The 7,755-nt window shown below is 50.7% G+C and overlaps 1 protein-coding gene across 1 annotated transcript in view; it reads right to left on the bottom strand.

Moving 5' to 3' along the window:
- The window catches only part of CAB39 (calcium binding protein 39), an 83,296-nt gene extending 82,878 nt beyond the window's left edge, over positions 1–418 (bottom strand). Inside the window, exon 1 of the mRNA XM_038574145.1 lies at positions 290–418. The gene's annotated coding sequence lies outside the window, so the exon portion shown is untranslated. The remainder of the gene's footprint in view (positions 1–289) is intronic.
- Positions 419–7,755: the final 7,337 nt, after the last annotated feature.

The following is a 7,755-nucleotide window of genomic DNA, read 5'->3' as shown; positions in this document are numbered from 1 at the left end:
CCCGGCCCGCGCCTCCCCGCCCACCCGCCTGCGCCGCCGCCGCCCGCCCCCCGCCGAGGGGAGGCCCGGGAGCCCCGGGCCGCAGGCCGCTGCGCGCCGCGCCGGCGAGGGCGAGCGAGGAGGGAGGGAGGGAGAGAGGGCGGGCCGCCGCCTCCGCCGCCGCCCGAGAAAATGGAGGCAGCCCCGGGCCCGGTGACGGGCCGGCGCCGCGGGCAGGGCAGGGCCGGGCCGGGCCGGGCCGGGCCGGGCCGGGCAGGGCAGGGCAGGGCCGGGCCGGGGGGTCACTCACGGGGCTGGGCCGGGCGGCTCCCTCTCCGCCTCCGCGTCGTCGCCGTCCCCGTCCTCGGCCGCCGCCGCCTCGGGCTGCTCGCTCGGTCCCCGCGGCGCGGCTCGGGCGCTCGGCCCCTCCGTTGTCTTCCGCCCGCTCCTGCTCCCGGCGACGGGCTCCCGCGGCGGCGGCGGCGGCGGCGGCGGCGGCGGCGGCGGCTGCGCGGGCGGACGGCGGCCCAGGGGCTCCCGCGGCGGCCGCCGCTCTGCTGCGCTCGCTCGCTCGCTCGGGCTGCGGCTGCGGCTGCGGCTGCTGCTGCGGGGCCCCGCGCCGCCTTCGCCTTCGCCTTCGCCGGCTCCCGCAGGCTCGGTGGCTCCCAGGCCGCGCCGCTCCCCGCTCCCCGCTCCCCGCTCCGCGCTCCCGGCCCGAGCCCGGCTTTGACGTACGCACTGCGCAGCCGCCGGAGGCGCGACGTCGGGCGGTGCCGCAACGCCCCCTTCCGCCTCGGGCGCCCCCCAGCGGCCGGGCGGACTCGGGACAGCGGGGTCCCCGCCCGCGGCCGGAGCCGGAGGGGCCGCGCCAGGAAAGCCGCGGCGGAGGGAGGCCCGCGGTGCTACCACCTGCCGCTCACGTGCTGGTGCTCCGCGCGCTTCCGGGAGGAACCCGGGGTCCGCCTTCTGCCGCCGCTTCCTCAGCTGTTACTCAGCTGTTAGCAAAGCTTTTTTTTTTTTTTTTTCCTAAAAAAGCAAGGGCCGATTTTGTGTAGATGGATTCTTTCATGCTGGGGAGGGACAGATCAATTCATTTAGCATCCTCTGAGAGCGCGCGCAGAAAGTGATGGAATGATCCAGATGAATAGGATTTAAACTCCAGCCCCACTCTGTGGATTATTTCCTGTCCCAATGCCTGGGTTCCTTTACACACACACACACACACACACGCACACACACACACACACACGCACACACACACACACACACACTACCATAGGCTTATGAGAATGAAAGAGCTAATGCATTGCAAAGCTCTGACAGCAGAGTCTTCTACTTAGAAATGCCAGGCATGTACGGTTTTTGTTTCATTTTGTGGCTTTGTTCTTAACTTGTGATTGAATGGATCGTTTTTGAGCATCCACTGTGTGCCAGCCCGTGTGTCCTAGGTGGTGGGGAAGTGAACAAAACAGGCCCTGCTCCTGCAACAAACCAATCAACAAATAAACCACTGTATGCAAGTGGCATCGGATGGTTTCCAGGGCTGTGGAGACACACAACACAGGCCAAGGAGGGGGGAGAAGGGAAGATACTGTTACTTACTGCGCTCCTGCAGGGAGCAGCTACAAGAAGAAAGAGCTCTGTGTATGGAAAGGCAGAGGGAACAGCAAGGAGGAAGGCACTGAGATGGGACACCAGGGAGCCCAACAAGGCACTTGCACGGAAGGAGGGGAGGGGAGAAAGAGGCCAAATGGAACAAACTGAGGACTTTGTTTCTCACTCTGCATGAGATGGGAAGCTATTTGGAGGGTTTTGAGCAGAGAAAGGGCTTGGGCTAAACTTTCAAAGGCTGTAATGCCCAGCCTGAAGGACCTGATGGTTTCAGCCAAGAGACTCCTTAGAAGGCTTTTGAAATAGTCCAGTCAAGAAGGATACCTGGGTAGGTCAGTGGTTGAGCATCTGCCTTCAGCTCAGGGCATGATCCCGGGGTCCTGGGATCAAGTCCTGCATTGGGCTCCCTGTAGGGAGCCTGCTTCTCTCTCTATGTCTCTGCCTCTCTCTCTCTGTCTCTCATGAATAAATGAATAAAATCTAAAAAAAATAATAATAATAATCCAGTCAAGAGAAGACAGGCTCAGTCCTGGGTGGTAGCAGTGGAAGAGTAAAGAAATGGTCAGGTTCTAGACACATTTAAAAGGTAGAGCTGACAGGTTTCTGCTGGTTTCTTAAGTTTTTGGTTTTTGTTTTCTCAGGCAACTGGAAGATACAGTTGGTAAAATGAAGATGATTTAAACAGAAGTAGACAGGAAGGGAGGAACCCAGTAATACATCTGGGGGCATATTAAGTTTGAACCCAAGTAGGAAGCCAGATACAGAAGTCTTGGGGTTTAGGGGAGAGGTCCAAACTGGAGATAGAATTTTGGGAGTCTTCAGAATAGGTAAAATCTCAGGACTCAATGAGATCATAAGGGAGTGAGTGTTAATGAGATGCAAGGCCAGGTATGAGCCTGAGACCCCATGATAATGAGAAGTCAGTCATGGAGATAACAAAGAACCAGCAAAGGATGCTGAAGAAATGATCCAGGGTGGCAGGGAGACTTAGGAAAGCATCATGTGCTGGTAGACTAGGGATGGAGGAGGGATTCATGCCACCAAACGCAGCTAATAGTTCAAATAAGGTTGGTGTTGGTGATTAGACATTGGTATCAGCACCACAGAGGTAGCTAGTGGCCTTGGTAAGCGCCATTGAAGCAGAGGCCAGTGGAAAAGCCTGATTGGAGTGGTCTCTAGAAAGAATGAGACCCAGAAAGAATTGGGGCTCTAGAAAGTGACCATGACAACATTTTCATGAAGTTTCACTCTAAAGGGGAGTAGAGAATTAGGGTGATAGTTGGAGGGGAACGGAGGGTCAAAGCAAAGATTTTTGTTTTGTTTTGTTTCATTTTGTTTTGTTTCTAGACTAGAAGTCTGTCTGTGTGCTGATGGGAAAGATTTAGTGGTGAGGAAAAATTCAATAGTGCAGGTATGTGGAGGGGGGTGGGGCGGCATTTTTTGGAGAGCTATCCTTGAGCGAGCAAGTAGAGAAGGTCTGGCCTTGGATACCTCTGAGCAAGTATACCAGCAAGTATACCTTGGATACCAGTGAGCAAGGCAGGTGCTCACTGACAGCAACAGAGGGCGGGCACAGTGTGGGCATAGAAGCAGGAACCGGATGGACGAGGTGCCTGAATGTGTGGACTTGTCCTTCTTTTTTTTTTTTTTTTTTAAGATTTTATTTATTTATTCATGAGAGACACAGAGCGAAGCAGAGACATGGCAGAGGGAGAAGCAGGCTCCCTGCGGGGAGCCTGATGTAGGACTCGATCCCGGGACCCTGGGATCCTGCCCTGAGCCAAAGGCAGACGCTCAGCCACTGAATCACCCAGGAGTCCCTGGACTTGTCCCTCTGAGAGCTTCTTTTTTATCAGGGAAACAAGAAGCAAGGTCATCAGCTTGGGGTGTGGAGAGGGAGGAGGTGTTAAAAACTTGAAGGAAGAGAAGAAGGTGGAAAGAAAGATCCATCAGCGGGGCTCTCCTGTGTTTTCACTGGCCACATTTTGCTGGGGAGGAGTGGGAAGTAGTGAAGGTGGGGAGTAGGCTTCCACCAGGGTTATTTTTGTGAGATAACTCTGTGGAAAGAGAAAGGGAAAGGAAGGAGAGGTATGTATACGCAAGAAAGTAATAATGATAATGACCAGCTGTTGAATCCAAGCCAGATAAGAAGGGAGTGAGCAAATCGGGGTGGTGGTGGTGGAAGCAATGGTGGAGGACAGACTGTACAAGTGGTGGAATCAATTGAATGAAGGGCAGAAGGAATCAGCACAGGAAGGGGAGGGAGCTGGAAAGAGGGGCTGCTGGTGGGAGAACCAGGTTGCACGCCCTGAGATTCTGTGAGGAACGGTTTTCAGTAAATGCAAGGCCTGGAGCAGCTTCTCAAACTGGAAGGACCCCCGTGCATTCCCTGGGAGATCTTGTTGAAATGCAGATACTGATGCCCTTGGCCTAGGGTGGGGGCAGTGATCCCACATTTCAAGCAAGTTGGGGGTGGGAGGAGGAGGATGCTGATTAATCTTACTCTGGTTAATAGCCTTATAATCAAAACTTCAGTAAAGGCAACACTCGGGCATACAAAGAAAACCAGACGAATCTTCTTAGTGAATATATATGAAAAATGGAAAAAAAAAAAAAAAAAAAAAAAAAAAAAAAAAAAAAAAACGAAGGCAGCCCGGGTGGCTCAGCGGTTTAGTGACACCTTCGGTCCGGGATGTGATCCTGGAGACTCGGGATCAAGTCCCGCGTTGGGAGCCTGCTTCTCCCTCTGCCTGTGTCTCTGCCTCTCTCTCTCTCTCTCTCTCTCTGTCTCTCATGAATGAATAAATAAAATCTTTAAAAAAAAAAAAAAAAAGAAAGAAAAAGAAAAATGGTAGCATGTTAAAAGTAAAGCCCCCCACCCCCAACCTAGGACAACTTAGGCCAAGCATTTTTAGAAGCCATTAGAAAAACCATAGCTGTCTAAGGGCTGTCTCTGCTCAGAGAGAAATAAGCCGACAAAAGGTCCAGAGCAAGCCCTGGATTTGGGGAGTGGCTGGTTCTTGGAGCTGTCTCTTTGCTTTTCTCTGGTCACGGTGGAAGGGAGGTGCCCGGCAGTCTCAAGTGTATGAACTGCAAGTTTTATCTAATTTTGAAACTTTGTTCAGTAAGGACTTTACCCCACAGTGATGTGTGTGTGTGTGTGTGTGTGTGTGTGTGTGTGTTAAGCCAAGAGTTTTTTTTAAACTGTGGTCCCAGAGGGAGAGGGAGACTTTTAGCGTGTTCACATTCTACAAAAACAACTCAGGACCCAATTTCCCACAGAATACAAGAATGCATGGGGGTGGATAATCCCATATGTAGGGGTTTGATTCCTTTGTTTTAAGGGTCAGATCAGGATTCCAGATTAATCTCTTAACTGGGATAAAGCCACTGCAGCAGCAAGACAGGAGAAATTTCTGGAGCCAGGGTTTGTAACAAATTCTGAAGCCCAAGGGGAAGGAGTCATGTCACTTGACTGCTTGAATTTATGCCAGGAGACACCTTCTCAGTCCTTCCACAGGGCCTTCTGGAAAGCCCTTTCTATTAATATATTTCTTTGTAGATACAACCTCTTTCTGGGAAATCCCTCTACCCCTTCATCTTGAAACCCCCGTCACAAAGCCCTCCGCCCCCACCATACTTCTTCTGTAGCATCCACAGATCTCAGGATCATAGATGGGTTCTCATGTTCCAGGAAAACCAATCAGTGATGGTCCTGGGTAGATGTCTTGTCGCTTTCATTTCCTTTCCTCTCCTCCGTTGAAGTTGGGCCATCAGATGAAGTCACCTCCCTACCTTCATCACACCATCTGTGAAAGGACTCTGAAGTCTAACTCACAGCTTCCTCCCCAACCCACCCAGTGCCTAACTTCTGGGCAATGTAAGGGCCACTCATCCACTATGCTGGATCCTTGTTCTCTTATATTGTCCTCCCTGGTGACCTTCACTTCTCTTCCACTTCAACAACCACTTGGTTGGCCCTACCCTGGTCTCTGCAGTGGCTGGATTCTACCTCTGAAGCTTGAACTCTGTAACTCTCCTGCATAACTGCTGCTCCTCCCATCTACCCACCCTCTCCACACCCTCATACCCACTAAACCTGCTTTAAATGTCATCGAAACCTTATTTATTTCACAAATACTTTTTGAAAGCACATAATTCCTGAGCATAAGCAATGAGATGTTGAACAATACATGGTCCCTGCTCTCAATGAGCTTGTAGTCCAGGAGAGACACACAAATAAACAGGTAATTACAGAAGGCTGAGACATGGAGCATGAATAAGATTTAGGCAGTTGAAGATGGGGATAAATGTTCAGGAAAGCCATGCAAATACCAAGAGAGCAGGAGAGCATGGTGAATTTGAGGAAGTACATAGGAATAGCTCAGGATATAAAGCTTAGAGTTTTAGAAGAGACATCTTCTTATTGCTATTTTTTCCTCAACTTTATTGAGAAATTATTGACATATAACACATGTAGGTTTAAGGTGTACAATGTGATGATTAGATTCATGTGCATATTGCAAAATGATTACCACAGTACAGTTAATTAATACATCTTTTACCTCACCTAATGATTTGTGTGTGTGTGTGTGTGTGTGTGTGTGTGTGTGTATGTGGTGATAACATTTAAGACCTAGGCTCTTAAAGACTTGCAAGTATAGGGATCCCTGGGTGGTGCAGCGGTTTGGCGCCTGCCTTTGGCCCAGGGCGCGATCCTGGAGACCCGGGATCGAATCCCACGTCGGGCTCCCAGTGCATGGAGCCTGCTTCTCCCTCTGCCTGTGTCTCTGCCTCTCTCTCTCTGTGACTATCATAAATAATAAATAAAAACTTTAAAAAAAACTTGCAAGTATATAATACAGTATTGTTAATTACAGTCACCATGCTGCACATTAGATCCCCAGATCTTATTTGTCTTAAACCTGGGAGTTTGTATCCTTTGACCAATATCTGCCCATTTCCCCCATCCAAAGCCCTTGGCAACCATCATTCTACTCTCTATTCCTATGGGTTCGTCTTTTTTAGATTCTGTCTGTAAGTGAGAACATACAGTATTTGCCTTTCTCTGACTATTTAACTTAGCAGAGCTCCCTTAAGGTCCACCCATGTTGTTGCAAATGACAGGATTTGAGGAGGGGAGCTGACACCAGATAAGGTTGGAAAGAAAAGCAAAAGAGTGATACCATCCATGCTCAGTAGGCTGGGTTTCAACAGGAAGGCAGTGGGGGTAAGTTGGGAGGAGTGGGCATTGAGACTCTAAGCCATGGAATGATGAGCTCAGATGTGTATTTTAGATTCAGAAACAGCACTCTGACCCTCTGTGTGTTGTGGATGGGAAGAAGGCCAGGGTGGAGGTAGTGGAATTATAGGAGGCTGTTCCCATCCTGGCAAGGGAAAATGGGACCTTAGCTAGGATGGTGGCAGCGGCCCTGGAGAAGAACGAATCAGTTAGGAAAAAAGTTCTTAGAAGGTGGTACTTGGTGACTTGATGGATATAGATGGGGAGATCACAGAATGAAAAGCAGGCTTTTGACATGAGCACCTGGCTAGGCAGTAGGGCTAGTTGCTTAGAGGGACACCATCTAGGAGCACTCAGAGGACAGGAAGAAATCTACAGGCACATTTCAAGAAAGAAGCTAGGTGACAGACAGCCCAGTGCTACAGTAGGATCAGATAATATAGGACTGGAAGATACTGGTTGGATGTGGCAACAGGAGGCCCTGGTGGTGACCTTGGAGAGAGCTGTGCGAGTGGAGAGATGGGTGAAGAGGCCTGAAGATGGCAGTGGGTTTAGGGTGTGAATGGGAGGTTAAGGAATGGAAGTAATAAGCATAAGTAGCACTTTGAAGGCAGGAAGGTGGAGAGGAAGGCCAGGTCAAGAAAGGGCCTGAGGGGAGCAGAGATGACCGTGTTTAAAAGCTGGTGAGAAGGATCTGCTAAAGAAGAAGCTAAAGGTGCAGGAAGGAGAAGGTATCACAGGGGGTCCTTACATTGGGAAGAGGCTTTATGGGAGCACAGAAGGAGGCCTCCCTCTTTGTGATAAAGAAGAAGAGAGAGGTCCAGGGAAAGGATGGCTGAGTGAAACAGTATGTTCTTTGTTAAGGAAAAAGAGTGGTTTTGTCCTAAAGTAAAATGGCTGGTTGTTCCAGAATGAGGAAGAAG

Source organism: Canis lupus, chromosome 25 (genome assembly GCF_011100685.1).
Source record: "Canis lupus familiaris isolate Mischka breed German Shepherd chromosome 25, alternate assembly UU_Cfam_GSD_1.0, whole genome shotgun sequence".
In the NCBI taxonomy this organism is placed as follows: domain Eukaryota; kingdom Metazoa; phylum Chordata; class Mammalia; order Carnivora; family Canidae; genus Canis; species Canis lupus.
The sequence above is the reverse complement of the archived record's forward strand: the minus strand, read 5'-3'. Positions and strand labels throughout refer to the sequence as shown.